The sequence below is a fragment of the Gallus gallus genome, chromosome Z (genome assembly GCF_016699485.2).
Source record: "Gallus gallus isolate bGalGal1 chromosome Z, bGalGal1.mat.broiler.GRCg7b, whole genome shotgun sequence".
NCBI lineage: Eukaryota > Metazoa > Chordata > Aves > Galliformes > Phasianidae > Gallus > Gallus gallus.
Genome location: NC_052572.1, coordinates 75,907,401 through 75,927,551, shown reverse-complemented (window position 1 = coordinate 75,927,551; position 20,151 = coordinate 75,907,401). Strand labels below are relative to the sequence as shown.

At 51.5% G+C, this 20,151-nt stretch overlaps 1 long non-coding RNA gene across 1 annotated transcript; it reads right to left on the bottom strand.

Moving 5' to 3' along the window:
* Window positions 1–16,648: 16,648 nt before the first annotated feature.
* LOC121108380 lies at window positions 16,649–17,665 on the bottom strand. Its single transcript, XR_005842865.1, has 3 exons — window positions 17,604–17,665; window positions 16,813–16,976; window positions 16,649–16,711 (listed from the first exon to the last, which is right to left on the bottom strand). It is a non-coding gene; the product is annotated as an uncharacterized LOC121108380 (long non-coding RNA).
* Window positions 17,666–20,151: the final 2,486 nt, after the last annotated feature.

The window sequence follows — 20,151 nt, the reverse complement described above, 5'->3', positions numbered from 1 at the left end:
CCCTTCTTCTGCACTGCCAAAGAGCGCACAGCTTGAGAGCAATTGCACCTGGGGCAGCTCTTCAGGCATTTCCCGTCGGAAAGCTGAACGTGGAGGTACAAGAGTCACTGCCTTACACACCACACAGAATACAGTGCAAGCATGCCAAATCAAAACAGTCTTTTAGACATGGCTGAACTCCTCCCTGCATCCAACCCAGTGCAAGTCCTCTCTGGACCTGCATCTTCTGGGCTTCACCTCACAAGGCATTCTGAAGGTGTCTGAGAATATTCCTGATGCATTCACACGTTATACTCTTCTGTCCGTGACAACAAGGAACGCCTTCTTTATCTGCTTACCTCCAAGGAGAGCTCATCCGCTGCCTGGGCAACGTATCTCTTAATAACATGGCCAGCAGCAATAGCTGGAATATTAAGAGATAACTCCTCACGGACCAGCAAGGGCTTCCCCTGGTTCTCAGGCTGAAACAGAAAGCACAGGCCATGGTGAGGAGCTGAGGACAAACAAGGAGGAATTTCAGGGTGCCATCTCGATGCCACTAGCAAGGAAATGAAGCTTTTAAGGCAGCTCTTCAGGGACACCAGAGAGAGCCGGAAGGAATGCTCTCTCTCTTGAAAAGCAGGAGAGCACAACTGTGGCTCATTCTGCTGGCTCAAGTCAGGGAACAGAGACCAAGCAGAGCTTCACACTGTACCTCCGTCAACGCCCAGTCAGGCCCACGGCTGATCTCGCTGCTCGCAATGCCCATCACAGCAGGCGCGACAAGCTGCAACAGAAAAGAATCACATTTCCTGTGTTCACACAGCACTGGATTGAGAGTCTTCTTCAGAACTACTCTCAGTTGCCCACTGGCGGAGGCATGTGTTCTAGAAACCACCACTGTGCAGTCTACTCAAACGGGACAGCCGTTGCAATACGCAGCACTGGACCAAGTCGCTGTCCCTCTGCTAGCAGATGGGGACTCTGGCACAAAGCAGCAGATGCATTTGACCGCAGAACGCTGAGAGCACAGTAGCAGGCCAGGGAGAGGTGTCGCTGCTGGGGCTGGAGCTGCTCCCCAGCCCCCGGCTCCCAGCAGCAGCCTCACCACCAGCACCGGCCGCAGCCTTGCCCACGCATTTCGCTGCCTGCATCTCTGCTGTGCTCCCTACAGCTGTCGGGCACACTCACACAGCCAAAGCATGCACGCTTGTGCCCCTGGCTCATGTTGTGCAGCTCTGCACAAACTGCGGCTAGGGCTCTTTGCCTAAGGGATTGCCTTCCTTCACACTAGCTGCTCCCAGCACTACAGGCAGCATCCTGCTGAGGGTTGATCTAGAGAGGAAGTGGAAAAAACCCACACGTGACCAGAGCTGCATTTCAGCTGGACGAGGCTGTGTTACTACACACGGTGTGACTAAACACGGGCTGCTGAACCATGTGGCAATACAAAACATGGCACGTACCTGGCAAGAGATCAGAACAAGGGAGAAGCAGATCCTCGAACCCGCAGCCGTTCCTTGTCACTTTGCTCTGATCTTCCACGAGCAAAAGCTGCACCAAGGGAGCAGGCGGAGGGTGGGCAGGGGAGGGAGAAAGAGCAGGTCAGTGAGCCTCCACAATTTAGCAAGGAAGGCGAGGGAAAAACCGTGGGACAAATGCCATCTTGATGGATGGCTTTGGAAGTGATGGCCTGGGGGAAAATGGCGTCTGATGGTCCAGACTGAAGAAATATGATCCTAGGAGCTCTGCCAGCCAGCACTTCTCAAGCCCTCGCTGCCCACCCGTCTATCCCGCACCGTCTCAGCTTACCTACAAGACGCTGCGCAAGACAGGATGAAGACAAACACACTCAGTAGATGCACAAGTGCAACAAGCCACGTACTCACGCCAAGCTCAAGCGCTCCAATGAAGGGAAGCAGCACGCGCTGCTCCTCCCCTCATTCTAGCTGCTTATGACATCACTAAGGGCCACCCAGCTGCTCCACCATGGACGGACAAGGCTGGGAGGCAAGACCACGTCACAAGACCACAGGATTCCAACAGGGCACCCCAGCGTTCGAGAAATCAGTGCGTGGTTGGAATTCCATCCCAGCCAAATCCTGGAGAAGCTGGCATGGGCTTGGCGGGACCAAAGTGCAGGACCCGGCGCTTGGTGCTGTAGAGCCTCTTGCTGGGCCTATGGCAAATCCACACTAGGGTCCTTCTTTGCATCCACGGGCGGCTTAGAGCAGCCATCTCTTTCTCCTGGATGGAAATAAAGGAAGAGAAATACATAGTACTACTACTAGACTGCTTCGACAGTTTCTTTCCCGAGTGCATTTTTGCCTTTCGGCTTTCCATGACGACCTCATTTCCTCCTCCTTTTCTTTGGGGGGAAGCTGCCCCCAGTGCCTGAGCTTCACAAGATAGCGTGAAACATGACACTAAGACAAACGCTTGCCCTGGGTGCAGGGTGGCTGTGCTTTGCCAGGCATATAAAGGAGGGTAGGGCTAGGAAACGCCACGTGGCAGCCCCAAGCCTTGGGGGTCTTGCCAAGTCTGCATTCAGTCACTGTGGCCACAGCTGCTGCTTCACTGCCAGAACGTATCCGAGGATACAGATGGACGCAGGCACTCCTGCTCCTTCTGCAAAGCCCTCCTCTGCACAGCCCGTTAGCTGCTGATCACTGCTACGCCAACCGGGCTCCCCTTTACAGCAGCCTTGGGATAAACACGATTGTACTCTTCCGTGCAGCAGCAAGCTCCAGGGATGAAGCAGCAGAGAGGAAACCAACAGAATCTACTGCTGCTGAATCCACCAGCTCCTTCTGCCCACCAAGAGTAATACCAAAGCACAGAACACAAGTGGGATAAGCGCATCTCGCACACGGACAAAGGGAATCAAAACAGCTCCTTCGAGAAGAGCTCGTTGGGTAAACCCAGCCTCAGAGACACAAATGCATCTGGTTCCAGTAAATATGACGGCACCTTGGTGATGAAATGCTGTTCTGCTGCTCGGAGAGCACGAAGCATGCTGTGTTGACACGCACAGCAGCGCGATGCCCAAGCTGAGCACGCAAACCTCCCCAGCACCCCTGGCCAATGCTGCCAGGGAAATGCACGACCTGCAGCCCCACACGGCACGCTGCACGGACACTGGGGGGCTGTCTTAGTCTCAGGTGGGATCCATTTTTCTTCAGTGTCTGCTATGATGCTATGACAGTGAGAACACTCTCGTGTTTATAGTTTCTGAGAAGCAGACCTGGACAGAGCCAAGGCCGTTCTCAGCAAAGCTCTCAAGAAGGAGCTGGGAGGAAACCAAATGAGGACAGCTGATGTCAACGGGCCAAAGGGATATTCCATACCATATGACATCAATTGGAAGGGGGTTTGGACGAGGGTGGGAGCTCATCTCACTCTCTTCCTCTGCTTGCCCATTGCTTGGGAGGTGCTGAGCCACTGCTTCTACATCACTTCTTACATATATTCATATATATGTGTGTGTGTGTGCATCCGTTACTTCTGTCCTTTTCTCTACCTTTGGAAAGAGATTTCTCTCAACACATGAGTTCCACCTTCTTTTTTTTTCCCCCATAATTCTCTCCCCCATCCCACCGGGAAGGGGGGAGTAAGAAAAGGACTCTGTGGTGCTCAACCACACGAGGGCTGCAAAGCAATGGCAGCAGACGTGCAGTGCACTGTCATAAGTGCACATGTACATAAGCAGATGCTCTCATCCACACGTGCAAATCTGAGGGCGAGGAATAAAAGGCTCGCTGGGCCATGGGCAAAGCAGGGAGCAGATGATAGGCAGGAAACAGGAAGGAGTTCAAGACCAGCTCTCCTACACCAAAGACAGGGAGAGCTGAGTCAGCACCACGGGGGGACTTACGACAAAGCTTGAGAGCTTACAGAGACCTGAGGTTGCCAAAGGAGGCCGCCAGGGTAACTCTCACCAGTCTTTTGCAGGGCTCTCACGGATGCTTGCGATGCTGACTTCCACTGCCTATGGCATTGGTAGAAAGCCCAGGTGGCAAATGCTCAATTGGTCTGGGTAACGCTTCTATGCTTCCACGGCTAGGACTGAAACAAAAGGAAAAAAAAAAGCATGCAGCCCTATGAAATTTGTCTCTCTACTGCTGCTGTCAGCGTGACATCTACGATGAGCATTACGCGTCCCTGCACCCGACTGAAGATTCATCCAAGTCTGTGGGCACTGTTACCAGCAGTTCCCAGAACATCTTGCGCCACAAAATGCAGCATGCTCCTTTTTTTCACAGGCCCCTCGTTTCTCTCATCAGCCTCAGACTCACTCAACTTCAACTACACCCATCAGAACAGCCCTTCCGTTCTGCTGAGGTAGGAATCCACTGCTGGGATGTCCCCCACTCCCGTTCCCCGCTATGTCCAGCACCGGCGGGGAAAGGAAGAGACACTGCCATCACCTACCCAGACTTCTTGCAGGGCCTTCCAGACCCTCTCACATCACAGGGAGAAGCGGCACAGCTCTCGTGGCACAAAGCTCAGAGAAGGCTGCAGAAATCAAGGTTGCCTCTAAGGTGCTGCTTTCAAACAACGTGACTTAGCGGGCACGAGACGGGAAAGACAAGGTTCCGGTTCAGAAGCCTCCAATCCCCGTGGATGAGGCTGTCTGCAAAGACCACAGCTGCCTGCTTTCCAGCAGGGGGACGCTCACCCAGCAAAGCACTCACCCACCAGATGCCTTTCCTAGAGTCACAGCATCAGCAACGTTGGAAAAGACCTCCATGATCATCCTGTCCAAACACCCACCTACCACCACCATTTCCTTCCCACTAAGCCACGTCCCTCACTCCAACATCCAGTGTCCCTTGAACACCTGCAGGGACAGGAACTCTATCACCTCCCTGGGCAGCCCGCTCCAGCGGCTGACCACCCACTGGGAGAAGTTCTTCTTCACATCCAACCTCAATCTCCCCTCATGCAACCTGAGGCCATTCCTTCTAATCCTAGCACTAGTTCCACGGGAGAAGAGGACCACCCCCACCTCAACACAACCTCTCGTCACATAACTGGACAGAGGGAGAAAGTCTTCCCTCAGCCTCCTCTTCTCCACACTAAGGAATCCCACTTCCCCCAGCCGCTAACCATCACACTTGTGCTCTACACCCCTCACAGCTTCATTGCGCTTCTCTGGACACACTGCAGGCTTTCAGGGTCCCCCTTCTAGACAGGGGCCCAGAACTGAACACACTACTCAAGGAGAGGACTCACCAGTGCTGAGTGCAGTACAGTGGCGATGATCACTTCCCTGCTCCTGCTGCCTCCGGCCCTTTGCAGTACACTTCCACTCTAAACCGTTCCTTCTGCGCTACCGCTCAGATCCTCCCTTAGGGCTGGAGCTCAAGAGGTCAACACAACACAAAGAACACAACGTGCAACTGAAAGGCATGTCTCAAAGCCTGAAGAGTGAGAACGGGACCCTGCAGTTAGAGACTCTGAGAAGGGCCTCACAGGATGCCTGGGGAAGGGGACCTGCAAGTCGGACGCAAGGGAAGAGCAACAGAAACTTCCCTAAAGAAGTTACAGAAATCTTCACTAAGGTTTGCTTAGCTGTGTGGCTATCGGGGATGCCTGGTAGAGCCAAAATGCAGCCCTAAGTTTAAAGCAAGAGCTACGGCTAGCCCACTCAGGGTAAAGCCTCATATCCCTTGGAGGATATGCAACTGGAGAAGGAGAAAAGAAACCATAGATAACTTGTGGATTTCGGATTACTAATTGAATGTGAATCCAAATTCAATACTCCAATCTTGCCGATGAAAACTTGGATAGCAAGTGCTATAGTTTAGTACAAGATTGGAGGGCAAGTAATAGAACTGTTGAATGTATTCACTCTGTGGCAGCAAATCCATACACTTTAGTAACTAAGTTAGGGAATGAGTAGGTGGAGTTTGCCTTCTGCATGTGAAGGATGCCTTTTCTGCTTGGTTTGGCCAAAGGAAGCCTACGGTGATTTGCCATTGAATAGGAGAGCCCCAGTCCGGGACAAAAAAGACTCCGTTCACCTGGACAGTGTTAGCCAGGGCTGTGAGAATAGCCCAAGGATTTTGGAGAACTGCTCAACTCGGGAGCCTGAGATTTGCGTTCCTCCATCCCACGGTGGATCTTGATTGCAGCATGTGGATGCCACAGAAACAAAGAGGGCTGTGTGCAATGGACTGCAAATGTGCTGAATTTCTTGGTTTCAGTGATGATCGACTTTCTCAACAGAAGGCACCAAGAACTCAACGGCAAGGGACCTATCTGGGATAGGAGGCTACAGCTGGACTTGGAACCTCAAGGACTGCCAGGAAAGAAGCCATCTGCCAAAGCCCTGAGCCACAAAGTGCCGAGGAACTCCGTACATTCTCAGGAATGACAGCAGGGTGCCAACTGTGGATACACAGCTACGGACTGTTGGTAAAGCCCCTTCATGAAGTAAGTAAGAGATGGCCAGAGTGCTTGAGGGTGGTGGCTGCACCAGTGCTCAAGATTCAAGAACCTGGTAAATTTACGCTAGGCCAAAGAAGAACAGTTTTAATATCTGATGCAGTGTCTACTGTATTGGAGGTAAAAGGGGGCACTGGCTCTCACCCCCAGAGGGTCCTGAAATACCAGGCCATCCTGGTACAGCAGGATGATGCAGAAATAACTGCAACTCATATTGTCAACCCAGCATCTCTCCTTAGCGGAACTCCTGGAGAACCAGTATTTCATGACTGCTTTGAAACAACTGCGGCTATGGACCTTTGCCAGTCGGACCCGAAAGATGAATCCTTAGAAGATGCAGAAGACACCTGGCTTACTGATGCAAGCAGGTTGGTGAGACAAGGAAACCGTAAGGCAGGATATGCAGGAACTGCTACTGACAAGGTCACCGAAACACAACCATGACCTGGGGGGACTGTCTCTAGGAAGCCTGAAATAAGTGCCTTGACAAGAGCCTGACATAGACGCACAGATGCTAATTGTGGAGATGGGATGCTACATGCTCATAGGACCAGCTGAAGAGAGCAAGGATTGCTCACACACAAGGAAAAACAGCCTGATGTAAATCAACAAAGAGCGTGGCTATCATCCATTGTCAAGGACATCAGAAAGGGAACACCGTACCGGAAAGTGCAGAGAAGATGGTGGACCAGGGGGCAGAACAGGTCGTTGAAGAGGGCTTTAATTCCAGACCGTAAGCTTAAAATTGCTGAACCTGAGTCAAAACCTGTAAAATATTTTCAAGAAGACAGCAATCTAATTCATCATTTAGAAGGGAAGAGAGCAGGCTGACAGATGGACACATTGTTTTGCCCTTTGCTACTCCATGGAAATTGGTTCTAAGAGAGGAGAGGAAAATGTCTTGGGCAAACAGACGTTACAAAGCACGATCCTAGTACCAGCAAAGGGCTACAAGTGGGCCTATTGGGAAAGGGAACCTTCCAGGGCAACAGTGACAAAGTGACTTCCTGAAACCCCAAGAAAAGGGGGAGATCGCCGGATGTTGGCACTAACTTTGGGGATGATGGCACTAACTTTTGGGGATGGCCAGAGGTATTTCCCTGGAGGACTCCTAAGGCTCGGGAAGCAACGAAAATGCTGTTACATGCTGTTAATTCCAAGGTTCGGGGTTCCTAGAGCAATCTCAGCAGATCGAGGCCCACATTTTTGCCAAGGTGGTCCAAAAAAAAAATAAGCACATTATTGGGAATTGATTGGCAATTGCACACCTTATAGACGGCAGTCATGCGGACAGGTGGAAAAAACGAATCACCTGATCAAATTACAGATAGGAAAACTTGGCCAAGAGGCTGGGATTCCCTGGCTGCAGGCACTGCCTTTGGCACTTCTGAGAATTTGGACTAAACCCCGAACCAAGGAAGGATTAAGCCCACATGAGATTCTTTATGGGTGACCCTATACTGTACAAAAGGAAATCTCTATACAGGTGGGGGATAAGGTGTTGAGTGAATGTATGGTCAGCTTGGCAAAGCAATTAAAGAAAATTGAACAAGCAGTATTTGGTGCCAGGGCACAAGGCCTAGATGGTCCAGTGCATGATGTATTGCCAGGCGACTATGTTTATGTTAAACCTCTCTCTCAGATTCACCTCTGGAACCAAAGTGGGAAGGACCCTACAGAATTCTCCTGACCACCCACACCACTGCCAAGGTAGAGGGACTTACACTGTGGATACGTCATACCCGCCTGAAGAAAGCACCAGGACCACAGCGGACAGCAGAAGAGAGCGGACCACTGAAAATCAGGATCCATAAGCATGTATAAGATTTTGATAATAGTCAGTATGATTGGAGCAGTAGTCACAGCTTGGCAAGAGAATAGCTACTTAAAAATAACTGATAAAATTGGCCAGGCTCTCAACAAATCTTGTTGGATATGCACTGCCTTCCCTAGAGGGGAGGGAAAAGTGCCTGTTTATGGGATAGTGGCACTAAACTGGACCATTCCATATTGGGTAGAGCACAGAAAGTGTAAGTTTGGGATAGAAGACAAGTCACAAAAGGGACCTAAGTTTGATTTACTAGTTATTAACTTTACTACATCTATCTTTGTAGACAGAAAAACTGATGGTAAAGGTGGGGTGGAGGTTGGATGACGGAACTTGACAGGCATAGAGTGTAGTTGGGAATATGGAAATTCTGGGGTAATATCAGGGATCAGTGAAGCTGGAAGGTGGAGCCAAGGTGGGGGGTGTGATCCTAGAATCGATAAGGATTCTCACTGGGTCTCAGGTAAGAACATACTCGGAATTGTAGAGATGGGAGCATCATTCACTCACCAGGAAAAGATGGCCAGGCCATGTCAGTTACCTCATGGATACTGGTGGCTATGTGGAGACGGCCAGGCACGAAAGGCATTACCTTTAAATTGGACAGGGACTTGTACTACAGGATACTTAATAGCCCAGACCATGGTGCATGAGAAAATCCCTTGGGGACTCCTGAGGATCCCTTGAATTAGAACTAAGCATACATACAACCCCCTAGCTATATAGAACAAGGGATACCACAGCTTTCTGAGAGCTCTTATCCCAGCTCTAGGAGTTACCCAGCTAGAAAAAGCTAGAGTCAATATCTCTGCAACTCTGGAAATCATGGAGAATGCCACAACAGATGTATTATGGGCAATCCAAGAATAGGTATTCTCTTTATCCAAAGTAGTACTCCAAAATAGGATGGCATTAGACCTATTAACAGCCAAGGAAGGAGGGGTATGTACAGTAATAAATCAGAGTTGCTGTGCTTACATCAGTAAGGATTTAAGAACTGAAACAGATTTAAAGAAAATTTGGGAACAGCCGAAAGTCCGGCATAGGACAAGTCAGGATGACACCAACTGGAAGGAAGATTTATGGAACCTGCTTTCTAGCTGGCTACCAAACCTAGGATGGTTAAAGTAGCTCTTCCTAGTTTGTATCATCTTGGTACTGATTGTAGGTTTTACCTGTGTGATGATAAAGTGCTCTGCCTGCCTGTGCCGAAATACGAGAAAAGAATACGAGATATGGAAGAAACATGAGCTAAGGCAAAAGGTGGAAAGTGGGACCTATTTTGGGACACATAGAACAGATTAGAGAATTTAGCAGGTAGAAGTCCTGCTAGATTATAATAAAGGGGGGAATTGAAGGGCAAAATCAGGTCCCTGCAGTATAGGAAGAGGGGCTTCATAGCAAGAAAAGAGAAAGCAGCTTCACAAGGTGCTTTCATAAGGGGCAAATCGAGATAGTTTATGTAGAGAGTATTAGAAAACAAGGGATTCCAAGCACTTTCACAGGTGCTAGGTCCAGAATAACGAGGAGAATGAAGGCCATAAAGATAAGGACTGGAGAACAGCTCGAAAACATTTGGCAGGGAGGTGATTAGATGTCTGAAGTGCAAGCTGAAACCAGTTCGGGGGATGCCCCCCCTTCAGGGTCACAAGTTTGCAGCGAGGAAGACTATGAGCCTTCGTGAGGAAGACTACAAGCCTTCATCATCACGACCTACTACGCACGCGCAAGGGGGGGAGGGACTGTATGCTAATGGGCTCTCGGGAATGTAGTGAATATGTATCCAAATTCCTGTCAATTACTGATTAGCTATTAGTTTGACCTATATCTATAACACGATTTCTTCGGACGGTGTGCAAGTTAGGTGGAACGATCCCCCTTCCACCAGGGTGTACGCGCGTCACCAATAAACACATACCTGCTCTATATCCTTACTGTCTATAGGGTCTGATTTCCGCACAGCAGGGCCTTCCAGACGCTCTCACATCACAAGGGAGAAGCGGCACAGCTCTCGTGGCACAAAGCTCAGAGAAGGCTGCAGAAATCAAGGTTGCCGTGAAGGTGCTGCTTTCAAACAACGTGACTTAGCGGGCACGAGACAGGAAAGACTAGGTTCCGGTTCAGAAGCCTCCAATCCCCATGGATGTGGCTGTCTGCAAAGACCACAGCTGCCTGCTTTCCAGCAGGGGGACGCTCACCCAGCAAAGCACTCGCCCACCAGATGCCTTTCCTACAATCATAGCATCAGCAACGTTGGAAAAGACCTCCATGATCATCCAGTCCAAACACCCACCTACCACCAATATTTCCTTCCCACTAAGCCACGTCCCTCACTACAACATCCAGTGTCCCTTGAACACCTGCAGGGACAGGAACTCTATCACCTCCCTGGGCAGCCCGCTCCAGCGGCTGACCACTCACTGGGAGAAGTTCTTCTTCACATCCAACCTCAATCTCCCCTCAGGTAACTTGAGGCCATTCCCTCTAGTCCTAGCACTAGTTCCACGGGAGAAGAGGAACACCCCCACCTCAACACAACCTCTCGTCCGTCACGTAAGTGGACAGAGGGAGAAAGTCTTCCCTCAGCCTCCTCTTCTCCACACTAAGGAATCCCACTTCCCCCAGCCGCTAACCATCACATTTGTGCTCTAAACCCCTCACAGCTTCATTGCGCTTCTCTGGACACACTGCAGGCTTTCAGGGTCCCCCTTCTAGACAGGGGCCCAGAACTGAACACACTACTCAAGGAGAGGACTCACCAGTACTGAGTACAGTACAGTGGCGATGATCACTTCCCTGCTCCTGCTGCCTCCGGCCCTTTGCAGTGCACTTCCACTCTAAACCGTTCCTTCTGCGCTACCGCTCGGATCCTCCCTTAGGGCTGGAGCTGAAGAGGTCAACACAACACAAAGAATGCAACGTGCAACTGGAAGGCATGTCTCAAAGCCTGAAGAGTGAGAACGGGACCCTGCAGTTAGAGACTCTGAGAAGGGCCGCACAGGATGCCTGGGGAAGGGGACCTGCAAGTCAGACGCAAGGGAAGAGCAACAGCTCTCCCTCCTTTTCTTGGTAACAGCGAGATAGTAGTGGGAGTTCTACGTTGTGTGATTGTTATCACCATCTGCTGAGTGTTCCGAACCGTGGATCTAATCATTTCAGGTCCAGATGACTTTCCGAGGTCGGAAGAGCCCGTGGAGGGAGAGGGTTCCAGCCCTGCTGGACCAAAAGCACTGTGCCAACTGCAGGGAAATGAGACAGCGGTGCACAAATCCAACCGTCTCTGATTGCAAAAGCTGAAGAATGGGAACCTGGGAAGTTAGTCCTAGCAAATCCACCGGTGAAATTGCAGCTAGGAGAGCAGGAGAAAGAGGTTTCGTTTCCGGTGGGCACGAGTGCCTCTTACCGCCCAGAGATGATTTTGCAACACAAGTCGCAGCTACTGCCCAACAAGAAAAGGCTTCCCTTTTGGGATCACTTCAAGAGAGGCTGAGAAAATAAGGAGGAATACATACACGCCTGTAGATGCCAGGTTCTCCAACACCGTTCCTCTGGCAAGACTGATCAGAACAAATGGATGCAGAGAGTCAATTCAATAACACTGGAGCTAAGGGTCAAACAAGATGAACTGACTGAAAATGCTAAGTCTGGCTTTAATGCAAACAGGGACAAACAGTGGTGTACCCCCAGAAGTTACAGAAATCTTCACTAAGGTATGCTTAGCCGTGTGGCTATCAGGGATGTCTGGTAGAGCCAAAATGCAGCCCTAAGTTCAAAGCAAGAGCTACGGCTAGCCCACTCAGGGTTAAGCAGTGCCCTTTGAGGATATGCAACTGGAGAAGGAGAAAAGAAACCATAGATAACTTGTGGATTTCGGATTACTAATTGAATGTGAATCCAAATACAATACTCCAATCTCTCTGATGAATCCATATGATCCATACACTTCAGTAACTAAGTTAGGGAATGAGTAGGTGGAGTTTGCCTTCTGGATGTGAAGGATGCCTTTTCTGCCTGGTTTGGCCAAAGGAAGCCTAAGGTGATTTGCCATTGAATAGGAGAGCCCCAGTCCGGGACAAAAAAGACTCCGTTCACCTGGACAGTGTTAGCCAGGGCTGTGAGAACAGCCCAAGGATTTTGGAGAACTGCTCAACTCAGGAGCCTGAGATTTGGGTTCCTCCATCCCACGGTGGAACTTGACTGCAGCATGTGGATGCCACAGAAACAAAGAGGGCTGTGTGCAATGGACTGCAAATGTGCTGAATTTCTTGGTTTCAATGGTGATCGACTTTCTCAACAGAAGGCACCAAGAACTCAACGGCAAGGGACCTATCTGGGATAGGAGGCTACAGCTGGACTTGGAACCTCAAGGACTGCCAGGAAAGAAGCCATCTGCCAAAGCCCTGAGCCACAAAGTGCCGAGGAACTCCGTACATTCTCAGGAATGACAGCAGGGTGCCAACCGTGGATACACGGCTACGGACTGGTGGTAAAGCCCCTTCAGGAAGTGAGGAAGAGTGGTTGAGGGCGGTGGCTGCACCAGTGCTCAAGATTCAAAAACCTCGGACATCTACGCTAGGCCAAAGAAGAACAGTTGGAATATCTCATGCAGTGTCTATACTGTTTTGGAGATAAAAGGGGGGCACTGGCTCTCACCCCCAGGATTTCCTGAAATACCAGGCCATCCTGGTACAGCAGGATGATGCAGAAATAACTGCAACTCATATTGTCAACCCAGCATCTCTCCTTAGCGGAACTCCCGGAGAACAAGCATTTCAGGACTGCTTGGAAACAACCGAAGCTACGCACTGTTACCAGTCGGACCTGAAAGACGAATCCTTAGAAGATGCAGAAGACACCTGGCTTACTGATGCAAGCAGGTTGGTGAGACAAAGAAACCGTAAGGCAGGATATGCAGGAACTGCTACTGACAAGGTCACCGAAACACAACCATGACCTGGGGGGACTGTCTCTAGGAAGCCTGAAATAAGTGCCTTGACAAGAGCCTGACATAGACGCACAGATGCTAATTGTGGAGATGGGATGCTACATGCTCATAGGACCAGCTGAAGAGAGCAAGGATTGCTCACACACAAGGAAAAACAGCCTGATGTAAATCAACAAAGAGCGTGGCTATCATCCATTGTCAAGGACATCAGAAAGGGAACACCGTACCGGAAAGTGCAGAGAAGATGGTGGACCAGGGGGCAGAACAGGTTGTTGAATAGGGCTTTAATTCCAGACCGTCAACTGAAAATTGCTGAACCTGAGTCAAAACCTGTAAAATATTTTCAAGAGGACAGCAATCTAATTCATCATTTAGAAGGGAAGAGAGCAGGCTGACAGATGGACACATTGTTTTGCCCTTTGCTACTCCATGGAAATTGGTTCTAAGAGAGGAGAGGAAAATGTCTTGGGCAAACAGACGTTACAAAGCACGATCCTAGTACCAGCAAAGGGCTACAAGTGGGCCTATTGGGAAAGGGAACCTTCCAGGGCAACAGTGACAGTGACTTCCTGAAACCCCCAAGAAAAGGGCGGGATCGCTGGATGTTGGCGCTAACTGATAGCTTTTGGGGATGGCCAGAGGTATTTCCCTGGAGGATTCCTAAGGCTGGGGAAGCAACAAAAATGCTATTACATGCTGTTAATTCCAAGGTTCGGGGTTCCTGTAGCAATCTCAGCAGAGCGAGGCCCACATTTTTGCCAAGGTGGTCCAACAAAGAAGCACGTGACTGGGAATTGATTGGCAATTGCACACACCTTACAGACCACGGCCAAGGTAGAGGGGCTTACAGCGGTGATACATCATACCTGCCTGAAGAAAGCACCAGGACCACAGTGGACAGCACAAGAGAAAGGACCGCTGAAAATCAGGATCCGAAAGCATGGATAAGAGTTTGAGAATGGTCAGTATGACTGGCGTAGTAGTCACAGCTTGGCAAGAGAAGAGCTACTTCCGAAGAACTGAGAAAATGGGCCAGGCTCTCAACAAATCTTCTTGGATATGCAGTGCCCTCCCTAAAGGGGAGGGAAAGGTGCCCGTTTATGGGATAGTGGCACTACAGTGGACCCTTCCAGGTTGGCTAGAGCACGGAAAGTGTAAGTTTGGGATAGAAGACAAGCCACAAAAGGGACCTACATTGCATTGACTAGTTACTAACTCTACTAGATCTATCTCTGCAGACAGAAAAACTGACGGTAAAGGTGGGGTGGGGGTTGGCTGACAGAACTTGACAGGCATAGGGTGTAGCTGGGGGTGGAACCAAAGTGTGGGGTGTGATCCTAGAATCGATAAGGAGTCACACTGGCTTCAGAGAAGAACATACTCGGAATTGTAGGGATGGGAGCATCGTTCACTCTTCAGGAAAAGATGGCCAGGCCATGTCAGTTACCTCATGGATACCACATGGTGGTTATGTGGGGACGCTCAGGCACGGAAAGCAGTACCTTTAAATTGGACAGGGACTTGCACTACAGGATACTTAATAGCCCAGACCACGGTGCATGAGGAGATCCCTCGGGGACTCCTGAGGACCCCTGTGATTCAAACGAAGCGTACATACAACCCCCTAGCTATATAGAACAAGGGATACCACTGCTTTCCGAGAGCCCTTATCCCGGCTCTAGGAGTTGCCCAGCTAGAAAAAGCTAGAGTCGATATCTCTGCAACTCTGGAAATGATAGAGAATGCCACAACGGATGCATTACGAGCAATCCAGGAAGAAGTATCCCCTTCATCCAAAGCAGTGCTCCAGAATAGGATGGCACTAGACCGATTAACAGCCAAGGAAGGAGGGGTTTGCACAAGAATAAATCAGAGTCGCTGTGCTTACAGCAAGAAGGATTTAAGAATCGGGAGAGATTGATGGAAAGTTTGGGAACAGATGAAAGTCCTGCCTAGGACAAGTCAGGATGACCCCAGCTGGGAAGGAGATTTAAGGAACTTGCTTACTAGCTGGCTACTGAATCTAGGATGGTTAAAGCAGCTCTTCCTAGTTTGCATCCTCTAGGTGCTGTTGGGAGGTTTTACCTGTGTCATGATGAGATGCTCTGCCTGCCTGTGCCGGAGTACTAGAAAGAAAAAGGAGATATGGAAGAGACATGTGTTGAGGCCAAAGGTGGGAAGTGGGGCCTATTTTGGGACACGTAGAACAGAATAAAAATGATCTAGCAGGTAGGAGCCCTGCTAGACTATAGAAAAGGGAAAACTGAAGAGTGAGAGCAGGAGCCTGCAGTTAGAAAGAGAAGGGCCTCACAGCAAGAAAAGGGAGAGTAGCTGCACAAAGTAGAAATAAGAGGCAAATAGAGTTTAGGTAGAGAGTGTTAGAAAACAAGAGATTCCAAGCACTTTCACAGACACTAGGTCAGGAATAACAGGGAGGATGAAGGCCATCGAGATAAGGACTGGAGAGCAGCTCGAAAACACGGGGCAGGGAGCTGATTAGATGTCTACAGTGCAAGTTAGTGTGAATGTTAGGTGGAGCGATCCCCCTTGCACCAGGGAGTACGCGCGTCACCAAGAAACACATGCCTGCTCTATATCCTTACCGGCTATACGGTCTGATTGCCGCACGTCAAGCCCAGAAGAGACACCTCTCTCACCATGGGCACAGCTCACCAACCAAGAGCCAGGCATTGCCAACTTGGTTGATCTGAGAAGGCGGGAGGGGGCCACACATCACACCAGAAGTATCCATTTCACTTGCAGCTCTATGGAGAGAACAACACCAACTAACAGGGCTGAATGAATTCACTCACAAGATGAACAATGAGATTGTTCTTCATTAAAAAGCACACAGAGATTCCTAAACCAAAAAGAGAACGGCAGCACTTCATATTGGCCAAACAGGTTCCTGTTCCTACGCCTCATCCTCTTACCCCAGCTTGCCTCCCCTCATCCCCTTCCCCTACTCCTCCGTGATGCTCACTGACTTAAAGTCAGGTCACAAACACATAGGACTCCTTCCACATGACTCCAGCACAAAGGATGTCACACTTGTTTCATACACTCAAATGGACCAAGCAGTGCTCTGCAGTCTGCTACGCAGACTCAGCCCCAAAGCCTGGCTGGGCATCAGCACGTGCATCATTCTTCAAATGCCCCAGCCCAGCAGCAAGGGAACAAAGCGTTGCGACAGCTGAAACAAAAATGCTCGGGGACATTCCTGCTAGCGCTGAACGAGAACAGATCTACCACTGAGCAACAGGACGTGGGACAAACAGCAGAAAACAACCAACCTGCACAACTAACTCGTTGCCGGTTGGTCCAGATGTCTGTATGCTCCTTCCCACGGCCCAGGCCAAGCTTGCTGAGCTGCTCCTCTTTTGTGCAGGACCACAACGGTGCCCATGGCATGTGGTGGCTATGCACAGCATGCCTTCTACTTGCTTTTCCTCTCTACGTCTTCCATCACCAAACAGCACCTCCAATCTCTCCCGGCTAAAAAAAATCACCTAGGGAAAAAAAGAACTGGCAACCTTGCTTTGCAAATTACCCTCTTTAGACAACTTGGTAAGTTGTTTAAGGCAGAAGCTCACCTAGCAAGGACACCTACCTTCGACAAGTTCCACCTGTGGGGAAAAGTTATTCCTCTGTGCCTGCATAGTGGGCACGCATTTTCAGCTGCAACAGTCAGCCCAGACCTCAGCACGGTTTTACCAACCACACACAGCCAGTTCATGCCTGCCGTGTTTTTCTTTCTTCTGAAACACTCTACTGCTGCAAGAAGCAACAGTTACAATCACAGAATCACAGAATTGCAGGGGCTGGAAGGCACCTCTGGAGATCATGGAGTCCTACCCCACCCTGCAAGACAGGCTCCATACAGCAGGCTGCACAGGTGGGCATCCAGCTGGGCCTGGACAATCTCCAGAGCAGGACAATCCACAGCCTCCCTGGGCAGCCTGTTCCAGCGCTCTGTCACCTCACCATGAACAAGTTCCTGCTCACGTCGGTGCAGAACTTCCTGCATTCGAGTTTATGGCCATTTCCCCCCACTCCTGTCCTCACAGACCACTGAAAAAAGCTTGCCCATGTCCATTGGACTCCCATGCCCACCTTAGCCCCGGTTCTGGGGGGATGCAAAGGGTCTGGGAGCACCGGGAGCAGTGCTGGAAGGGTTGGGGGGGGTCGTGGGGGTCGTGGGGTGCCCACGGCCCGGATGCTGGCAGCAGCGCTGTGGCACTGGGGGACCCGAGGCTGTCCCAGGCACACGGCCCATCCCACAGCCCTCATCCCAATCCCACAGCCCAACCCCACGGGAGTTCCACGGGGGAGGGGAGGGCAGTGTGCTTGGGGGGCCGCGCAGGGCTCCTCTCCCTCTCCCGCTCCCGTTCTCCCGCACACCTCCGGCGGAGCTGTCCTCAGCACTCGCTCCCGTTGTGCCGCGGCTTCCGGCTCGGTGCAGCCCGGACAGCTCCGGCCGACGCCGCGCTCTCCTGCGGGGCGGCCCGGGCTGCCGGTGCGGCGCTTCGCTGACGAGAGCCGCGTCTGACACTGCCGGCTCCCAACGGCCGCTCCCGCGCACGGCGGTTCAGCCAATGGGAGCCGGCGGAGCTGCCGCTGACCAATGAGACGCCGGGGGAGGGACAGAGCTGCCACTGACCAATGAGACGCCGGGGGAGGGACAGAGCTGCCACTGACCAATGAGACGCCGGGGGAGGGACAGAGCTGCCACTGACCAATGAGACGCCGGGGGAGGGACAGAGCTGCCGCTGACCAATGAGACGCCGGGGGAGGGACGGGCAGATGCTGCTCAGGGCGAGCTCCTCCTGCCGCTGCTGGATGCTGATGCTGACAGGGCTGCAGATGCTCTGCAGGGCCAGCTCGTAGCTGGGAGCCACGAATGGACACGGCGGGAGAGACAAGAGAGCTGGAGGGGACCAGCCGACGAATCCAAGAGCATCCAAAAGCCCACACTCAAAAGCATCACAAAGCCACAGCCAGCAAGCTGGGCATGATCATGAGCAGCATCCCAGATGCTGGAGATTCTTTGCTACCATACACTACGGGAGCACAGCTCTCGCTGCAGGCATCCCACAGCCAGACAAAATGGGAACAAACCCGCAGCTCTGCTGCACGCACAGCCCACAGCCATAGCCTTGCAACATGAGCTGCCTTGCTGTTGCTTGCATCCAGCCCAATCCCTGGGAATGAAGACTCAGAAGGCAGTCAAGGCGTTGATCCAGCACCAGCGTGCTTTTATTCCTTAACAGCCAGGAGGGCCTTTTGGTGAGAGGTCTGGTGGACACATGGGACTGATCCTCTCTACGTCCCCCTCCACCAGGCTCGGCTCCTCCTGGCTGACGCTGACCTGCTCCTGCATGGAGCTGCTGCTGTCGGGGCACTCGGGCTGTGCTTGGGCTGGGCTGCACTGCAATGGTGCCCCGTCACAGTCCAGCTCGGTGACCGCTGTTTCTGGCAGGCTCAGGTCAGCGTCTTCTGCACAGCTGGGAGAGATGAGGGCTTCCACTTGGATGGTCACTTTCATTCCCTCACTGATGTTATATGGAAGGCTGTCATCCGAGCTGCAGTGATTCATGCTTCCTAGCAGCTCTCCATACATGGACGCACACAGTGAACCATCGCTATACGCTCTGGCTCTTCTGCGTGGACGAGGGCTCGATTCACCTAGGAAGGAGTAGATACACAGGCAAACAGTTAGTGGCAAACTTGCACAAGCTGAATGATGAGAGTGGATCTTGAGATTTGTTATGCAGTGGCAGCAGGACAAAGCCAACAGGACAATAGCAACAGGAGGAGCACTGTCTCGAAAGGAACTGTTGCGCTTTTGTTGTTTGTCTTTCTCTTTTGTGTGGACTCCAAGCATGAATTCCATGGTGCTGACAAGCAGGGTTTTGACAGCTGGATGTGCACCCTTACCTGCCAGGACCACCACCTCTGTTTCTGAGGGCTCCCTGGCATCGCGCTGCAGTTGGCGTTTGGCCACAGAGGATGGTTTTCTCGGCCTGAAACAGGAACACCAACTGCATGCTGGGGATTCCTTCACCCTGCTGGGTGGACTTCGTCTGGAGGGAGAAAAGAGGGAGCGGTGTGAGTCGTGCATGGTGCAGGGTGAGGGAAGAGCTGCCCTGAGCTCTTGCCCACACTTGCTTGTTCCTAGCACGACGGTTCCATTCCTAGAGCTCAGTCCTGGAGTCTTGCTGGCTACATTCCCCTCAGCCATGTCAACCCAGATGCAGAGCATGCGAGCAGAGGCTGCACAGCTGTCCAGGACAGCATCGAACGGAGGGCTTTGATTGAGCTGGAGGTGTAACTGCTTGCTGAGGAACCGTGCAGCCAGAGAGGGAGTTCAAAAGCATCTCTGACACGTACATTAGCAATAGGCCCCCTCTGGTGGCTAAACTGAGCCCGTCGGGCAACTGCGTGTTAGTTGAACCTCAGAGTCCAAAGGGAGGGGACATTCAGTACACCACCACACGCCCCATTAGCGTCACGTAGCTTCTGCAAGTTTTGGCTCTTGCAATAGTGGAGAAAAACCCACAAAAGCCCACCCAACCAAGTCTGATAGGAAGCTGCTGGAAAAGAAAGTCCTCTTTACCTTTCAGATGGAAAGTCAATGATTGTGTGGAATTTCCCCCGCGCAGCTGCGGGGCCTTCTTCCACTTCCATGTCCTGGATGTGTGTCACAGCGGAAGAGCTGCTGTGGCCTCCCCTCTGTTCCTGTGCCTCCTCCAGGGTGAGCAGCTTGGTGGCAGGAGAAGACACCTGCACAGACTCGGGCCCTGATGGAGAACTGCGCCCTGGAAGGGAAGACCACAGCTAAGAGGGCGGATCAGAAAGCAGCGGCAAAGCCATCACAGTTCTGGGGGAGCTGCCGCACATCGATAGCCCCGCGATAGCAAAAGCGTATCTCAACAATCCTGGAGAAGGC